Source organism: Poromitra crassiceps (genome assembly GCF_964638095.1).
Source record: "Poromitra crassiceps genome assembly, chromosome: 1".
In the NCBI taxonomy this organism is placed as follows: domain Eukaryota; kingdom Metazoa; phylum Chordata; class Actinopteri; order Beryciformes; family Melamphaidae; genus Poromitra; species Poromitra crassiceps.
The window spans coordinates 74,034,839-74,054,838 of NC_139623.1; the positions used below are offsets into that span (position 1 = coordinate 74,034,839).

The 20,000-nt window shown below is 47.1% G+C and overlaps 1 protein-coding gene across 1 annotated transcript in view; it reads left to right on the top strand.

Annotated features, from left to right (window-relative positions):
• The window catches only part of dchs1b (dachsous cadherin-related 1b), a gene marked incomplete at both ends in the record, with an annotated part of 190,882 nt that overhangs the window by 57,356 nt on the left and 113,526 nt on the right, over positions 1-20,000 (top strand). The window lies entirely within an intron of this gene.

Here is a 20,000-nt window from a genome sequence, read left to right on the forward strand (position 1 = left end):
GTCACCTCAGGTCAGGGGAGACGGGAGGTATAGGAGGTTGAAGTGGAGGTAGGAGTCAGGTTTGGTTAGCTAGCAGAGCACAGAGCCAGGGCAGAGGTAATGTGAGAGGCAGACTATAGCAGACCTATGGAAAGAGAGAGACATCCGCTTATAGTCCAACTATATAGAGATTTAATCTGTGCTATTAAGCTGGCCAGGACTGTCCCTCTCCGGCTCCTCTCTTATGGGAATCTTACCTACGTTCAAAGAGAAGGGCTATTAATGCGATTTACTGTGGAAGGGCTACAAAAGAGCGCACTCTCTCTCCACCTCTGTCTGTCTCTCTGTCTCTCTGGCTCTCTATCTATAAAAGTCTGTCTGGGTCCAATGCTTCCTTCCCTGATCTCTATCCTTATATTTCCCTTTCTGTTATTAGCTCCTCTTCTTTCTTTCTCTCTTTCTTTCTTTCTTTCTTTCTTTCTTTCTTTCTTTCTTTCTTTCTTTCTTTCTTTCTTTCTTTCTTTCTTTCTTTCTTTCTTTCTCTGCCTCTCTCTGCCTCTCTCTCTCTCTCTCTCTCTCTCTCTCTCTCCATAGAACTGCCACTCTGGGTCTGGTGCCATATATATTTCTGTCTGCCCCCTGCTTTCTACTCTGTCATTTGCCCCTGTGCATATCTATGCCTGTGCATTAACAAAACAAACACACACGAGTGTGTGTGTGCATTCCATATTGAAATAACCCTACATAGTGTGTTTGTTTACACATCCAGTAAAGCATGCTGTCTCTGTGTACACACACATGGGCCCCGTGTAGGATTTCGCTGCAGGGCTCCAGAGGTTATAGGTCAACATCTCATGTAACCTGCTGCTCCCCTGTTTTTCCCCATAGTACCCCCCTCATCCTCACCCCAATGTCCTGATCAATTACAGCAACCATCATCATCACATGAGGCACCCTTTTCCTGCACTCCCCTCCCCTCTTCCTCTTCCCTCCTCCAGTCTGCACTTCCTCAGCCCTTTCTGTCATGGAGGAGTTGGCAGTGCTAGCTCAGTCAAACATGCCGGCGTCATCTGTCTGTGATGAAGGATCTCAATGCTGGCTGCAGCAAAGGATTTGCAGTGGCAATACTGTTGTACCGCTCTCTTACCAGAAAAAAATCCAGAAACTTTCCAGACGTTTTCCATGGGAAGTAAATGGGAATATAGGAATTAACAGGAATAAACTGGAAATTGTGGGGTAATTTATACTAACTGCATTTACCTTTACAGACATAAATATAACGAAATAAAATACAGTTAGTACTGTTTAAATTACCCCAAATTTCCAGTTTATTCCAAATAATTCCCATGTACTGTATTTCCGTTAATTCCCATGGAAAGTTTCCAACTTTGAATATTCTTGGAATTTTGCAACACTACCACTGATGACGTCTACTAATGCCGTGCATACATTACTTCTACTTTTCTGCTGGACAGCACTGTGATTAGTACTTTTCGATGTCAGACTATTCAAAGATGAAAATGTGTGAAAAACTTTGTCTGAATATTTTGGCCATATTGCTTTACAGTGCCGTGCAGTGTGCACACTTGGCAGCAATCACGCGCCGCCACACGAACGCTCCCACATGTTCCATCACTCTGTTACTGTTCGTGTGTCGAACGGTGGGAAAAAGTGAATTATCAACAATGATCTCAGCACCGTCGCGCTGTGTTCTCCATCTGGCATACAGTTTAACACTGGCCGCCTCCCGGGTCAGTCAGCTGTAAGGAAATTAGACTAATTACTGGTCTGAATTCTCAGTCACTAACTGCTGCAGGGATCAAGAGGAAAGCAGAGGACAGGAGATGAGAAGAGAGGGGAGGAGAGGAGGAGAGGAGAGGAGAGGAGAAGAGAGGAGAGGAGAGGAGAGGAGAGGAGAGGAGAGGAGAGGAGAGGAGAGGAGAGGAGGAGAGGAGAAGAGAGGAGAGGAGAGCAGAGGAAAGGAGAGCAGAGGAGAGGAGAGGAGAGGAGAGGAGAGGAGAGGAGAGGAGAGGAGAGGAGAGGAGAGGAGAGGAGAGGAGAGGAGAGGAGAGGAGAGGAGAGGAGAGGAGAGGAGAACTGACAGGGGAACATCCATGAGAAGAAAGGAGTGGAAAAGAAAAGGAGGACATGACTTGGATCAGGGTTAGGGATGGTACAGCCCGACTCTGAGCCTTAAACTTGAGCAAGACAACGCTAGCAAATTCATATTCACTCAATGTATCCGCCCTTTATTCATCCCCACATGTCAATCTGTCTGTCTCATCTCTCTCCATCCTCCTCTCTCCCCTAAGGCATAGATCTGGCAGATGTATGTAAATATCCACATGTGTGGGTCTGTTATATCCATCCCTCTGATTGGGTTAAGGCCTGGGCCCGGGGGGCAGGGACGAGGGTGAGAGCCGGGGTCTGAGGCTCGCTACTCACGCGAGGTGGCGAGTTGGGACCCTAAGCCATCCGTCAACGCTGTCTCTCGCACTCTCCCAAACTCTCGGCGAAACAAAACTGTCGCTGCCATCGCTGGAAAACTTTGCTATACTCCAGTTTGGAATTTTGCACGTGAATTGAAACCTTATTACACAGTCATTAATGCACTGATTTGGTTTCATGAAAACACCTATTACTCATTCTGTAGATTAAGCCCTGCAATGTTGGTTTTCATCTGTCACCAGCAATAAGGTCAACATGGTAACTCTGGAAATTAGCAACTTAAACAGGGCTAACAAAACGTCGGTATCTTGCATGGTTTGAGAGAGTGGCTGTGTTTGTGCCTCTCTGCTGGAGGGCGTCACAGGTTAGCAGAGGCTCAAAGCTCCTACATTTGTTTGCTCAGTTGCTTGCTCACTCACTCACTCAATTCAATTCAATTCAATTCAAAAGGCTTTATTGGCATGGAGAACATAAGTTTACATTGCCAAAGCAAGTGTGCAACAAAACAAAAAGTAACACAATTATAACCGAAAGGTTAGCACACAAAACTATAATAGTAACAATAATAACAATAATTTTGGGAAAATGAATTTCCCTTCCGGGACAAATAAATTAAGTCTAAGTCTAAGTCTAAGTCTAATATAAACTATAATGTTAGCCTGTTAAAATACAGAGATATGTAAACATTTCGGTCTTGCAAACAAATATGTACATAGGCTAGGTGACAAAAGTTTAAAAGTTTAAAAATAGGATAAAAGGAGTTGAAGATATCTGTACAGTATGTGTCTATGTATAAGATGTGCAGAGGGCGGACCCTAAGCTTTAGAGTGGTTGTGTCCCATTTATACTTTTCCTGTCACAACAGCTCACAAACCTTGCTGCTGTGTTAGCGCACTGTTGTAATTCGCCCAGCAGTGGCATGTGGATATTTACATACACTCACTCACTCCCTCAGTCACTTGCTTACTCCCTTCCTTCTGCAGAGTTCCTCCAAAACTCACCAGGTCAAATGCTCAATTTCTAATCTCCTTCATCTTCATCTTCCCAATTCCATAGCTTCCTACCAAGAGGAGATCAGTTTCCTTTGAGATAAACAGAGCCTATCAAGTTAGTCTTGTCATAAAGTGAGACTGGAGACCTAGTCCCACCTCCAACATGTCATTAGATACCAGTCTGTTTATACCAAGGCACAGATGTAGAGATGTAGTAACCTCATCCGCCCTCACTCATAAATAACATACCTTATGGACAGTTCCAAAGGTTACGGAGAATATGTAACAGTGAATCTGATTTTAAAGTAAAAAGTGGGGAAATGTACAATCGATTTAGAGAACGGGGCTATTCTCACAGCATTTTAGAACCGGCACTATCTAAAGTCAAGGACCTAAATCGGGACTCCCTTCTGAAGAAAAAACCCCCGAAAGCTAAAACCGATAGGGTTTATTTCTCCACCCAGTACAGCACCAAGGCTCTGGCAGTCAGCAACATCATTAAGAGGAACTGGAACATTATACAATGTGATGAGACACTCAGTAAAGTCTTCCCAGAGCCCCCTGTGTTTTCTTTCAGAAGGGCGCCCACCCTTGGTGATAGACTTGTGCGCAGCCATCTACCTGTAGAACGAGCTACATGGCTACCCAAGGCACCAGCTGGTACTTTCGCATGCGGACATTGTAAACAATGTGATATAGTGGTTAAATCAAAAGGCTTTACACACCCGACCACAAAAATGACTTACAAAATGAATCATTTCATTAATTGTAAGACCACACGTAGTTTATATTTTGTCATGCTCTAAATGCAATGCGTTCTACGCAGGGCGCACAAAACGTAGACTGCAGGACAGATTATATGAGCATAAGCATGCAGTACAGATAGGAAACATTGAATATGCCATGACAAAGCATCTTAAAGATGTTCATCAATGTTCTTCCAATTCCTTCACAGCCATTGGTATGGATTGTGTGCCCCAGACCATCCGACGAGGAGATAGATAGAAAGCCTTGAACCAAAAAGAAAGCCGGTGGATTCACAAATTACAGGCTACTGTCCCCCCTGGTCTTAATGATTCTATTGATTTGTTGTCCTGTTTATGAATGCCTCATTTATGATGCCTTTAATAAGTTATGGGTTTGATGCAATGGCCAGTGTATATTCTATACTCTACTGTGTAAGTAGTCATCTTGGTCTTTTATTGTATTTTCCTGTGATGTTTCAAGGATTTTTGATGTTTTTTGTTAATCTGTATTCAAAGTATCTGGTATTTGCTGACCCCTACAGGCTTTACAGATTTGACTGATGTGATTTACTATGACATGACTAGGCACAAGCTGTTGGTCAGAATCAGAATCAGAATCAGAATCAGATATCATTTATTCGCCATTCGATGGTCATTGGTAATCAAGACCTTGTTTTCAGTCAGCACTGGGGTTCAGCTCATTCAGATTGTCCCTGATGAAGGCTTAGGCCTAAACATGTTGGAGTGTTTGAACTAGCCAAGATAGAATAAAGGCTTTTTATTCATAAGAAGAGTTGCCTTGGACTTTTTTCTACTTTCTTATGGACTTTCCCCTTTTGAGTTCCAAAGAGCACCTTCTTTTTTAAATTTATCAACTTTGATCCAGAGCGTCGTAGCCCTCTCTTATTATCTTCATGTAGTAACCTCTGTTTGAGTTTGCTTCCTGCAGCATTGGGAGTGACTTCAGTGTGCGCTGTGCATTCATGTGTATGTGGGTGTTTGAGTTTATTTTGTGTGCATACATTAAAAGTAAATCAAGCAGAGCCTCAGTAGAGTGTAGGGTTTGTATTGTGTGTGGGAGGGTGAAAGCTGAGTGGAGAAAGCTCATTTCGGCACGTGTTGAATGGGAAGCCAAACTTGGAGATAATGGCTATAGTAAACACATTGTAGATAATGCATTTGAGTATGTTTGTGTAGATCTATGTGTGTGTGAGAGAGAGAGAGAGAGAGAATGGCTATAATAAACACATTGTGGATAATGCATTTGAGCATGTTTGTGTAGATCTCTGTGTGTGTGTGTGTGTGTGTGTGTGTGTGTGTGTGTGTGTGTGTGTGTGTGTGTGTGTGTGTGTGTGTGTGTGTGTGAGAGAGAGAGAGAGAGAGAGAGAGAGAGAGATAATGGCTATAGTAAATACATTGTGGATAATGCATTTGAGTATGTTTGTGTAGATCTCTGTGTGTGTGTGTGTGAGAGAGAGAGAGAGAGATAATGGCTATAGTAAACACATTGTGGATAATGCATTTGAGCATGTTTGTGTAGATTTCTCTGTTTGTGTGTGTGTGTGTGTGTGTGTGTGTGTGTGTGTGTGTGTGTGAGAGAGAGAGAGAGAGAGAGAGAGAGAGAGAGAGATAATGGCTATAGTAAATACATTGTGGATAATGCATTTGAGTATGTTTGTGTAGATCTCTGTGTGTGTGTGTGTGAGAGAGAGAGAGAGAGATAATGGCTATAGTAAACACATTGTGGATAATGCATTTGAGCATGTTTGTGTAGATTTCTCTGTTTGTGTGTGTGTGTGTGTGTGTGTGTGTGTGTGTGTGTGTGTGTGTGTGTGTGTGTGTGTGTGTGTGTGTGTGTGTGAGAGAGAGAGAGAGAGAGAGAGATAATGGCTATAGTAAACACATTGTGGATAATGCATTTGAGCATGTTTGTGTAGATCTCCGTGTGTGTGTGTGTGTGTGTGTGTGTGTGTGTGTGTGTGTGTGTGTGTGTGTGTGTGTGTGTGTGTGTGTGTGTGTGTGTGAGAGAGAGAGAGAGATAATGGCTATAGTAAACACATTGTGGATAATGCATTTGAGTATGTTTGTGTAGATCTCTGTGTGTGTGTGTGAGAGAGAGAGAGACAGAGAGCAGGATTCAGAAATAAAGAGGCAACCTGTGACTGTGCATGTCAGAGCCTTTACTTATAGGAGAACTTCACCGAAAAACAATGCTCATTTATTTTGCATGTGATTTCACACATATCCAAAAACTCTAAACCGTTTTGCAGGAATTCATTTAGTTGGACAGTTCTGGGTGTTGATTTGAGGGGTCAACAAAGTCTTATTTGACAGCATTCTAGCAGCTTTCTAGCGTTCCTTCTACGTGCCTGGTCCTCGTCCTTCTCCCCCTTTTCCTCCTCCCCATCGCTCACTTCACCGTACCTCGTTGGTTTGTCCTCAAGGTCACCTGGCCTGGACTCCCACACACAGCTCAGCTGCTCAACTGGCCTGCGCTGAGCAATACATTGCAATGAGATGTTGTGAGATTCGATTTCTGCTTTTTTCTTTTGTTTTTTATGGTCAACAATGTATACATTCATGTGACATCATTGCAGCATACATATTGGAGCGTTGGCGATACTTGACTTGCAATTCAGTGCGTTTATTATTATTCTACAACACGTTACTATTTGCTGTGACCCTCGCACTCACACAGACTCAGCATTACACAGCCACGACAGACAGACACTCGCCCTGGCTTCCTCCATCTCAGCTCTCTCCCCAATCCCCTCAGTGATAGAAACACACGTGTCTAGAGCCGCCTTTCAATGCTGCTCGGAATCTTCCCAGTGGTGCGTTCATGGTTTGTAGGAAACTAGCAATCTCATCTCGTAACACAACGTAAACATCTTGTAACACAACGCAAGACCCAACATTACAGTAAGTACCACATCGTTACAATATTATGATAATCCAGGTTGTCCTGAAAAAGAAGAAGAAGAGACGTATATCACTTGATTGTGCATTACAGGGTTGAGGTTATATACAAACATTATTGCACAAGGAGACCAGACGGACCAAAAATAGGAAAGAATTGCTTAGACCCCAGACGGTTAAGTTGTGGACCAATGATGTCATTTGTCAAATGAATCAGCATTGTTTTTCGGTGAAGTTCTCCTTTAAAAACAAGTATTATTGATGCGACTGTGAAGATTAAATATAGTTTGTCTCCTATCCGCCAAGCTGAAGATCAATGTAAACCGTTTGAGGAACAGTTTGAGGGAAAATTGCTCTGACATATTGGCTCTCTCTCTGTCACTCTGTCTCTCCTCTCATGCTCTCTATCATACAAACACAGTGGTGTAGAATGACTGATAGGGTACTTTATAAAGCTGACTGCCTCTCTACTGTTACCTCTCTAGTGTTACCTCCCCAAACCCTCCCTCATCCCTCGGGGTTGTGTTTCACTCTATCACTTCAATATTTTATGCCCCTTGTAGCGCCAGTGCTAAAACATTTACGGGGCTATTGATCAAGTGCCTGTGTAAAGGGGCAGTTTAGAAGACCACCCTCCCAAAACCAGATGCAAGCCATCAAAGGACCCGCCTTGAATGTTTATACTATATGTCTTCTCGCACTTTAGCGTCTGTCTGTGTTACTCAGAGTTCATGTACGTCGCAGTGTGTAAGCGCGTGCTTTGCGCTGCGGGGTGTAGCTCGAGCCTTGGCAGCCAAGTACCAGGATTACTCCCCATCTCTGTGAACTTAAGCACTCTGGAAAGCATTACCTGGAACTCTGGAAAGCATTACCTGGAACTCTGGAAAGCATTACCTGGGACTGCCCCTCTGAACTGAACCACTGTGGAAAGCATTACCTGGGACTGCCCCTCTGAACTGAACCACTGTGGAAAGCATTACCTGGAACTGCCTCTCTGAACTGAACCACTGTGGAAAGCATTACCTGGAACTGCCCCTCTGAACTGAACCATTGTGGAAAGCATTACCTGGAAATGCCTCTCTGAACTGAACCACTGTGGAAAGCATTACCTGGAACTGCCTCGCTGAACTGAACCACTGTGGAAAGCATTACCTGGAACTGCCCCTCTGAACTGAACCACTGTGGAAAGCATTACCTGGAACTGCCCCTCTGAACTGAACCACTGTGGAAAGCATTACCTGGGACTGCCCCTCTGAACTGAACCACTGTGGAAAGAATTACCTGGAACTGCCCCTCTGAACTGAACCACTGTGGAAAGCATTACCTGGAACTGCCCCTCTGTAGTGAACCACTGTGGAAAGCATTACCTGGGACTGCCCCTCTGAACTGAACCACTGTAGAAAGCATTACCTGGGACTGCCCCTCTGAACTGAACCACTATGGAAAGCATTACCTGGAACTGCCCCTCTGAACTGAACCACTGTGGAAAGCATTACCTGGAACTGCCCCTCGCTTCAAACACTTCTCCGCCCTTTGATGACAAATCAAGCCCTTCAAATCGTCCTGGTAAACGGCTCTGTGTCGGCTCAGTCGTTAGGAGGCAGGAGGCTCTGTGTCAGTCGTAGCCGTAGACTAGCACATGCCTCCTCTGATACATGTGCATTCGCCAGCCACTTCTTTTCACCTGACATCGAGGAGTTTCCCCCGGCAGGACGTAGCGTACGGGAGGATCACACGATTCCCCCCAGTTCCACCTCCCCCTCAAACAGGCGCAATGACCGACCAGAGGAGGCACTAGCACAGCGACCAGGACTACCCCACCGGCTACGGACAAGCAGACAGGGCCAATTGTGTCTGTAGGAACGTCTGACCAAGTTGGAGGTACCGCTGCCAGGAATTGAACCCGGTGGTAGGCGAGTGCTTACTTCTACACTACAGACACCCCAAAGTACACCAGTATTTCCTTGTGAGTAGGGATGTCACAATATATCATCCCACAATATATCGCGATATCAAAACGTGACAATATGTATCGTTGAGATGAAATCTCATATCGCGAGAAAAAGAAGCTGAACATGGTGGCACTGATCTGCATCTGATTGCATGCTCGGTCTCTTTTTCATTGCTTTGTTTGAACAGACGAGGGACGTTACAGACACGGAGGATGAAAATGGTGAAATTACTCAAATTAGCGTGGAGGATGCCCCCTCAACTTACAAATCGATTGCAAAAGAATATTGTTAAAATATCGTATCGTATCGTTATCGTGAACCCAATATCGTGTATCGTATCGTATCGTGAACTGAGTGTATCGTGACACCCCTACTTGTGAGCCCCATGCTAAGGCAAAACTTTTGATTTTCTTTTAAGCTTTCAAACTCAAGCAACCTCATAGTAGAATAAGAAAATATCACATCCAGACAAAGACAGCAGCATGGACTGAGGAGAGAGGGAGAGAGACAGAGACAGCAGCATGGACTGAGGAGAGAGGGAGAGAGACAGAGACAGCAGCATGGGCTGAGGAGAGAGGGAGAGAGACAAAGACAACAGCATGGACTGAGGAGAGAGAGAGAGAGACAGACAGAGACAGCAGCATGGACTGAGGAGAGAGGGAGAGAGACAGAGACAGCAGCATGGACTGAGGAGAGAGGGAGAGAGACAGAGACAGCAGCATGGACTGAGGAGAGAGGGAGAGAGACAGAGACAGCAGCATGGGCTGAGGAGAGAGGGAGAGAGACAAAGACAACAGCATGGACTGAGGAGAGAGGGAGAGAGACAGAGACAGCAGCATGGACTGAGGAGAGAGGGAGAGAGACAGAGACAGCAGCATGGACTGGGGAGAGAGGGAGAGAGACAGAGACAGCAGCATGGACTGGGGAGAGAGGGAGAGAGACAGAGACAGCAGCATGGACTGGGGAGAGAGGGAGAGAGACAGAGACAACAGCATGGACTGAGGAGAGAGGGAGAGAGACAGAGACAGCAGCATGGACTGGGGAGAGAGGGAGAGAGACAGAGACAGCAGCATGGACTGGGGAGAGAGGGAGAGAGACAGAGACAACAGCATGGACTGAGGAGAGAGGGAGAGAGACAGAGACAGCAGCATGGACTGGGGAGAGAGGGAGAGAGACAGAGACAACAGCATGGACTGAGGAGAGAGGGAGAGAGACAGAGACAGCAGCATGGACTGAGGAGAGAGGGAGAGAGACAGAGACAGCAGCATGGACTGAGGAGAGAAGGAGAGACACAGAGACAGCCGCATGGACTGAGGAGAAAGGGAGAGAGACAGAGACAGCAGCATGGACTGGGGAGAGAGGGAGAGAGACAGAGACAACAGCATGGACTGAGGAGAGAGGGAGAGAGACAGAGACAGCAGCATGGACTGAGGAGAGAGGGAGAGAGACAGAGACAGCAGCATGGACTGAGGAGAGAGGGAGAGAGACAGAGACAACAGCATGGACTGAGGGGAGAGGGAGAGAGACAGAGACAGCAGCATGGACTGAGGAGAGAGGGAGAGAGACAGAGACAGCAGCATGGACTGAGGAGAGAGGGAGAGAGACAGAGACAGCAGCATGGACTGAGGAGAGAGGGAGAGAGACAGAGACAGCAGCATGGACTGAGGAGAGATGGAGAGAGACAGAGACAGCAGCATGGACTGAGGAGAGAGGGAGAGCGACAGAGACAGCAGCATGGACTGAGGAGAGAGGGAGAGAGAGAGACAGCAGCATGGACTGAGGAGAGAGGGAGAGAGACAGCAGCATGGACTGAGGAGAGAGGGAGAGAGACAGAGACAGCAGCATGGACTGAGGAGTGAGGGAGAGAGACAGAGACAGCAGCATGGACTGAGGAGAGAGGGAGAGAGACAGAGACAGCAGCATGGACTGAGGAGAGAGGGAGAGAGACAGAGACAACAGCATGGACTGCGGAGAGAGCGAGCGAGACAAAGACAGCAGCATGGACTGAGGAGAGAGGGAGAGAGACAGAGACAGCAGCATGGACTGAGGAGAGAGGGAGAGAGACAGAGACAGCAGCATGGACTGAGGAGAGAGGGAGAGAGAGAGACAGCAGCATGGACTGAGGAGAGAGGGAGAGAGACAGCAGCATGGACTGAGGAGAGAGGGAGAGAGACAGAGACAGCAGCATGGACTGAGGAGTGAGGGAGAGAGACAGAGACAGCAGCATGGACTGAGGAGAGAGGGAGAGAGACAGAGACAGCAGCATGGACTGAGGAGAGAGGGAGAGAGACAGAGACAACAGCATGGACTGCGGAGAGAGCGAGCGAGACAAAGACAGCAGCATGGACTGAGGAGAGAGGGAGAGAGACAGAGACAGCAGCATGGACTGAGGAGAGAGGGAGAGAGACAGAGACAGCAGCATGGACTGAGGAGCGAGGGAGAGAGACAGAGACAGCAGCATGGACTGAGGAGAGAGGGAGAGAGACAGAGACAGAGACAACAGCATGGACTGAGGAGAGAGGGAGAGAGACAGAGACAGCAGCATGGACTGAGGAGAGAGGGAGAGAGACAGAGACAGCAGCATGGACTGAGGAGAGAGGGAGAGAGACAGAGACAGCAGCATGGACTGAGGAGAGAGGGAGAGAGACAGAGACAACAGCATGGACTGAGGGGAGAGGGAGAGAGACAGAGACAGCAGCATGGACTGAGGAGAGAGGGAGAGAGACAGAGACAGCAGCATGGACTGAGGAGAGACGGAGAGAGACAGAGACAGCAGCATGGACTGAGGAGAGAGGGAGAGAGACAGAGACAGCAGCATGGACTGAGGAGAGATGGAGAGAGACAGAGACAGCAGCATGGACTGAGGAGAGAGGGAGAGCGACAAAGACAGCAGCATGGACTGAGGAGAGAGGGAGAGAGACAGAGACAGCAGCATGGACTGAGCAGCATGGACTGAGGAGTGAGGGAGAGAGACAGAGACAGCAGCATGGACTGAGGAGAGAGGGAGAGAGACAAAGACAGCAGCATGGACTGAGGAGAGAGAGAGAGAGAGACAGAGACAGCAGCATGGACTGAGGAGAGAGGGAGAGAGACAGAGACAGCAGCATGGACTGAGGAGAGAGGGAGAGAGACAGAGACAGCAGCATGGACTGAGGAGAGAGGGAGAGAGACAGAGACAGCAGCATGGGCTGAGGAGAGAGGGAGAGAGACAAAGACAACAGCATGGACTGAGGAGAGAGAGAGAGAGACAGACAGAGACAGCAGCATGGACTGAGGAGAGAGGGAGAGAGACAGAGACAGCAGCATGGACTGAGGAGAGAGGGAGAGAGACAGAGACAGCAGCATGGACTGAGGAGAGAGGGAGAGAGACAGAGACAGCAGCATGGGCTGAGGAGAGAGGGAGAGAGACAAAGACAACAGCATGGACTGAGGAGAGAGGGAGAGAGACAGAGACAGCAGCATGGACTGAGGAGAGAGGGAGAGCGACAAAGACAACAGCATGGACTGAGGAGAGAGGGAGAGAGACAGAGACAGCAGCATGGACTGAGGAGAGAGGGAGAGAGACAGAGACAGAGACAGCAGCATGGACTGAGGAGAGAGGGAGAGAGACAGAGACAACAGCATGGACTGAGGAGAGAGGGAGAGAGACAGAGACAGCAGCATGGACTGAGGAGAGAGGGAGAGAGACAGAGACAGCAGCATGGACTGAGGAGAGAGGGAGAGAGACAGAGACAGCAGCATGGACTGAGGCACATGGTGATAAAGGTATAACCAGTTGTGGATGTTTGTGTCAGACCTGGGGCGAATAGTGTTTGCCAATAAGTCAGTGTTTGTTTTAACCTTCCTTGAGTGCCAGATGGGTGGGGTTAACTACATCAGGATAATTCAAATAGTTTGAATTAAGTTGTCAATCATACACATTTTCCTAAGCTCAATTTAAAATCTAATTGGCTGTGATTGCCTAATCCAATGTTGCAACATGTGTGGGCTAAAACAAACAACTAAATGCAATAGATAAATAAATACTATATCTGACCCAATTTTGGTTCTGTGCCTGTGTGAGTAGGATTTTCTCTTGGTGTTGCCATAGTAACAAACACAGAGACAACTGCGTCGGGGGGGGCTCTCTCTACCATCTCCACATTGACTTTCATCATGATTAAAACACCATGTCTTACATAATTAACTTGCATATTCTGACATTCTGAAATAATTACTGTAAAAAATGCTCACATACAAGCGCACACACACACACACACACACACACACACACACAGTGACACACATTACCCTCTTGTAGTCCTTCTGAAGCAGGCGTGCTTGCAGCCAGCTGTTTGATTAAGGCTGTATGAGTAATCCAGATGTGTTCTGCTGTGAGTCGGCTCCATAATGAACCAATGAATGGCCCATTTCATCTCAGTCTCTGTCTGCGAGCTTTTTTTCTTTATTGTTCTGCTCATGGCTGCTCCAGATTGGTTTTCTTACCTAATCCCTCACGCCTCGCACAGTCTGCCTGTCACATACACACACTCACTTACTGTATATACATACATTATTAGCCATTTACACACACACACACGCACGCGCACACACATGCACGCGCACACACACACACGCACGCACGCGTGCGCACGCACATGCACGCACACGCACGCATGCACACACGCGCGCACACACACACACACACACACACACACACACACACACACACACACACACACTCAGGTTTGTCTGTCACTGCGGATAGCTTGGAAAATCACACCTAATCATGTTTGTTGATTGACAAGTGCCCCCCTTTGTCCTTCTGCGTAATGAGGTTCGCCTGGCGAATGGAAATGGCAGATCTGTCAGCATAGAGCCAAGCAGAGTGATAGAGGCAGAAAGAGCATAGACTGTATAAAGAGATGGACGGAGTGCGTGTGACATCACCCTTTGGTTTGTGGACTCCCCATTTTAAGCCGGCAGATTGGCGTTTTTGTGGTGGCTCATCTCCCGCAGCCCGCGTGAGACGGCATGAGACCAGGGCTTTCCCCACAGAGCTGCTGCAGCTCCCGCTGTTATTGGTCCATGTCGGCAAGCTGCAAGATCACTGGACACAGGCGACCTACAGGCGTCTTTTTTTATTGTCCATTTTACTCACCCTAAACAGGTTCGTTATAAATTCCCCCCCATACAGTTGTCAGGAAAGGTGAAATCAGCTATACAGACAAAACAGGCTCTAAACATGTTTATTTCTGCTGTAAACTTGGGCATTTTAATATGGGGCTGAATAGAGACACTGCATGAAATATGTCATCATGGGGGAAAGGCTCCGTTCATTTCCACACACCAGCGTCATTTTCCTTGAATTAAACATAGCTAAAAGCTGTTGTGTGGTGGGGCTGTGCAGACAACAAATGTAAAAAATCACCAGTTAAAGTTTTTTTGTACTCCTGAGCAAAACAAGGAAGCCATTGAGAATTGGCAAGAAGAAAAATGTGGATCTAGCTGTCAAGGAAGTAAGTTGGAGTGTTCATCTTCCGTATATACGATCATTTTATGCAACACGCAACCATGAACGTGACATAGGAGAACGCCAGGATTGGAGGGGGGGTTTCTGTTTTCCCCCGTCTTGGGCATGGCTTCTGAATGATGACGCGTTACGCAGTGTCTCTATGAGGACTAACACGCTTCTGCAGCCAGCAGAACTGCACTCAGTCTGTTGTGTATGTGTCTGTCTGTCTGTGTGTCTGTCTGTGTGTCTGTCTGTGTGTCTGTCTGTCTGTCTGTCTGTCTGTCTGTCTGTCTGTCTGTCTGTGTGTCTGTCTGTCTGTGTGTGTGTCTGTCTGTCTGTCTGTCTGTCTGTGTGTCTGTCTGTTGTCTGTCTGTCAGAATGTCAGAATGTCTGTCAGAATGTCTGTCTGTCAGTCTGCCTGTCTGTCTGTCAGAGTATTTGGGCTGTCGATAAGGATTTTGAGCATGGCTCAGATGTGTAAATCAATGTAGTGCAAGAGCCGTGGATGTGAGAGTGAGAACATGGTGTCACCAATCTCTTGATGTGTGTAACAGGGAGATGCACAGGGAGGAGGGGTGCATCGAACAGAAGAGTGGAGGGATGAGCCTGTTTCTCCCGGGGCCATAAAAAGGTTTCATTGAATCTGTGGAGGAGAGGTGTGAAATGCCCGTCTGCAAACCGCAACTCAGCCAGCCATGTGTTGAGTCAGACCAGGATAACTGCCTGGGTGTCAACTCAGCCAGCCATGTGTTGAGTCAGACCAGGATAACTGCCTGGATGTCAACTCAGCCAGCCATGTGTTGAGTCAGACCAGGATAACTGCCTGGGTGTCAACTCAGCCAGCCGTGTGTTAAGTCAGACCAGGATAACTGCCTGGATGTCAACTCAGCCAGCCATGTGTTGAGTCAGACCAGGATAACTGCCTGGATGTCAACTCAGCCAGCCATGTGTTGAGTCAGACCAGGATAACTGCCCGGGTGTCAACTAAGCCAGCCATGCGTTGAGTCAGACCAGGATAACTGCCTGGGTGTCAATTCAGCCAGCCATGTGTTGAGTCAGACCAGGATAACTGCCTGGGTGTCAATTCAGCCAGCCATGTGTTGAGTCAGACCAGGATAACTGCCTGGGTGCCACATCCTCAATCTGGAGATTTAAAAAACCACCACCAAGATCATTGCTTATACGGTGTGCATGTGTGCATGTGTGTGCATGTGTGTGCATGTATGTGCATGTGTGTGCATGTGTGTGCATGTGTGTGTGCGTGCATGTGTGTAAGGCCGCTGCAACAATGAGCGCCTGGTGTTATTTGCAAGTGAGAAATCCAATTGATCCCATTTATTTGTTGGATGTAGACCTGTTCATTTATTTGTTGGATGTAGACCTGTTCATCTGTTCATCGCCGGCTCATTATTGGATGCCTATAGTTATGAATGAAGCTAACGGCAGTAAAAAGCCTGTCCCTTTCTCCACCACGCAGAGCTTTACGTCACTATCACCCTTCAACACTTTGTATTTCCATGACACAGGGACGCCGTGGCACGGCCTACACCTTTCATACCTTTCAAGGCCTGAACAAATGTTTTGCAACTGCCGTGTGTAGCTAAGTGTATGTTATTCGTTATTAGCAATAAAGACATCACAAGCCCGCGCCTTTTTGCTATGGGGGGATTTCGGCACCATTAAATATCCCTTTTTCCTTGTTCACGATTACCGTAGTACTTTGTGTTTGTCAGAGCTTAATAGAGCCCTAAACCCTCTGTTCAACTGTGCCGATAAACTCAAGATTCAAGATTCAAGATTTTTATTGTCACTCCATGGTACAAGTATCACGTGTGAAATTCTTGTGCTGTGGACTCCGTTTACGACATAGTACAAATAGGCAACAAGCAATGAGCAATAGGCAATAAGAAATAGGCATCAATAAGCAATACTAAGCAGCAATAGGCAATGAGGCAGAATAGCGATAAGACAAGTCAGTGGCATATTCATTGCACATAGGTGCACATGTCATGTGCATACGTTAGACGTGTTCGGACATTTTAATTCGACGTATTTGACATACAGTGCAAATAGCATGTACCTTATTAAACATACAATTAAACATTAGGCATTGTGCATACGTTAGACGTGTTCAGACATTTTAAATTCGACGTAATTGACATACAGGTGCAAATAGCATGTACCTTGTTAGACATACAATTAAACATTAGGCATACATAATGGTAGCAGCTGCAGTACGGTACGGTACGACTACTACACTATTTGTGTATGTTAAGGAGTCTCGTGGCCTGCGGGAAGAAACTGTTCCTCAAGCGATTTGTGCGTGCTTTTGGAACCCTGTATCTCCTCCCTGAGGGTAGCAGGGAGAACAGGCTGTTGTGGGGATGGTTTGTGTCTTTGATGATCTTCAGGGACCTCCTGAGGCACCGCTGGTTATACAGTTCGTGCAGTTCTGGCAACTCGTCTCCTGTTACGTGCTGGGCCGCGCGCCTCACCCTCCGTAGCGCCCTGCGGTCCATGGTGGTACAGTTCCCGTACCAGGCGGTGAAGCAGCCAGTCAGCAGGCTTTCAACGGTGCCTCTGTAGAAGTCCCTGAGGATTTCTTTCCTTAGCCCAAACTTCTTCAGGCGCCTGAGTCCGTGTAATCGCTGTTGGGCCTTTTTGACAACAGTGGCGGTGTGGCCGGCCCAGGTCAGGTCCTGGTGGATGTTGACTCCCAGGTACTTGAAGCTGTCCACCCTTTCCACCACTGTGCCGTTGATGGTGATTGGGGGGTGTGTGCCCCCCCCTCTCCTGTAGTCCACAATGATCTCCTTGGTCTTGGAGACGTTCAGAGAGAGGTGGTTGTCCTGGCACCATTGTTCCAGGACCCTCACCTCCTCTCTGTAGTAGGCCGTCTCGTCGCCCCCCCCACTCTTTTTTAGCCTTGTTTATTATTTAGTGCAGTTATGAGCTCAATGTTTCCACCTTGTTGGATTAACTTGAATACAAAGCGTGAGCAATGTCAGTTAATAGCTACGTCATGGCCGTTGCTGTAAATCTTTTTAATTTATTTCAGCAGCCAAGCTGTTACTGCAGCAGTGCAGGCATGGCCCATCACACAGACTATGTAAGTGCGTATCGCAGTCCAAAAATAATAACAAATTGGAGTCCTTCGAGATGGAAGTTAATGTTCTCAGAGGAAGTCGTGAGCTAGTTCAACTCCATGTACTCTGTGTGTGTGTGTGTGTGTGTGTGTGTGTGTGTGTGTGTGTGTGTGTGTGTGTGTGTGTGTGTGTGTCCATGCTTGTGTGATTTCTGCATAGAAGTCCAGTTCCTGGGCATATCGTCCATGAGCAGAGCTTCCGTTTCTGGTCACTAACAATAGTGGTCAATTCCTGGTCTATCGCATCATTTCCTGTCGTGGTTCTAATAGCGTCTCACACCACAGTGTCTGCTCTGAGAGGTTGGCAAAAAGCACAAATGAGCAAGAATAGGGCAAAAGTGGCTCAGTGGTAGAGCTGTCGCCTCACAGTCAGAAGGTCCTGAGTTTTCATGATGTCACGAATCATGCTGGTTGAAAATGGCCTTTTCAGTGAGCACATTTTCCACTTTGAGCAGACAATTGTGGAAACAGCCTTCTAGTGTCAAACTCTGCTCAGACATCATTCTGCACAGTGAAGCTCAAACATCTAACTGAAGGAACAAGAGGAGAACTGTGTTTTGACTTTAGGGGTCTTTAAGGATCAGGCAGAGCTAATTTAATATTGTAAATCAAATCAGTGATTTTATACACCATAAAACAAGCGGACCGTTTCCTCAATAAATTGTAGAAAATCATGAACTCATGTCCTCATACCCTTTAAATCCAGCCCCAAGAACATATCTGGTCATGGTATTAATTGCCAGTAAAAATCAAATGTCAGAGTAATTCTGCAACAATTCCCCCATTTCCCCCAATCTCACAGTTACATGGCATTCTGCAATGTAGAAATATGTTTGGATCCCTGTTTTATACTCGGATTCAGCCCATCATCTCTGCTGTTAGGCTGAACGTTAGATGCCTGATTCAGCCCATCATCTCTGCTGTTAGGCTGAATGTTAGATGCCTGATTCAGCCCATCATCTCTGCTGTTAGGCTGAACGTTAGATGGCTGATTCAGCCCACCATCTCTGCTGTTAGGCTGAACGTTAGATGGCTGATTCAGCCCACCATCATCTGCTGTTAGGCTGAACGTTAGATGGCTGATTCAGCCCATCATCTCTGCTGTTAGGCCGAACGTTAGATGGCTGATTCAGCCCACCATCTCTGCTGTTAGGCTGAATGTTAGATGGCTGATTCAGCCCACCATCTCTGCTGTTAGGCTGAACGTTAGATGGCTGATTCAATCTACCATCTCTGCTGTTAGGCTGAACGTTAGATGGCTGATTCAACCTACCATCTCTGCTGTTAGGCTGAACATTAGATGGCTGATTCAACCTACCATCTCTGCTGTTAGGCTGAACGTTAGATGGCTGATTCAACCTACCATCTCTGCTGTTAGGCTGAACGTTAGATGGCTGATTCAGCCCATCATCTCTGCTGTTAGGCTGAACGTTAGATGGCTGATTCAACCCACCATCTCTGCTGTTAGGCTGAACGTTAGATGGCTGATTCAGCCCACCATCTCTGCTGTTAGGCTGAACGTTAGATGGCTGATTCAGCCCACCATCTCTGCTGTTAGGCTGAACGTTAGATGGCTGATTCAACCCACCATCTCTGCTGTTAGGCTGAACGTTAGATGGCTGATTCAGCCCACCATCTCTGCTGTTAGGCTGAACGTTAGATGGCTGATTCAGCCCACCATCTCTGCTGTTAGGCTGAATGTTAGATGGCTGATTCAGCCCACCATCATCTGCTGTTAGGCTGAACGTTAGATGGCTGATTCAACCCACCATCTCTGCTGTTAGGCTGAACGTTAGATGGCTGATTCAGCCCACCATCTCTGCTGTTAGGCTGAATGTTAGATGGCTGATTCAGCCCACCATCTCTGCTGTTAGCCTGAACGTTAGATGGCTGATTCCACCCACCATCTCTGCTGTTAGGCTGAACGTTAAATGGCTGATTCAGCCCACCATCTCTGCTGTTAGGCTGAACGTAGATGCCTGATTCAGCCCACCATCTCTGCTGTTAGGCTGAACGTTAGATGGCTGATTCAGCCCACCATCTCTGCTGTTAGGCTGAACGTTAGATGGTTGATTCAGCCCACCATCTCTGCTGTTAGGCTGAATGTTAGATGGCTGATTCAGCCCACCATCTCTGCTGTTAGGCTGAACGTTAAATGGCTGATTCAGCCCACCATCTCTGCTGTTAGGCTGAATGTTAGATGGCTGATTCAGCCCACCATCTCTGCTGTTAGGCTGAACGTTAAATGGCTGATTCAGCCCACCATCTCTGCTGTTAGGCTGAATGTTAGATGGCTGATTCAGCCCACCATCTCTGCTGTTAGGC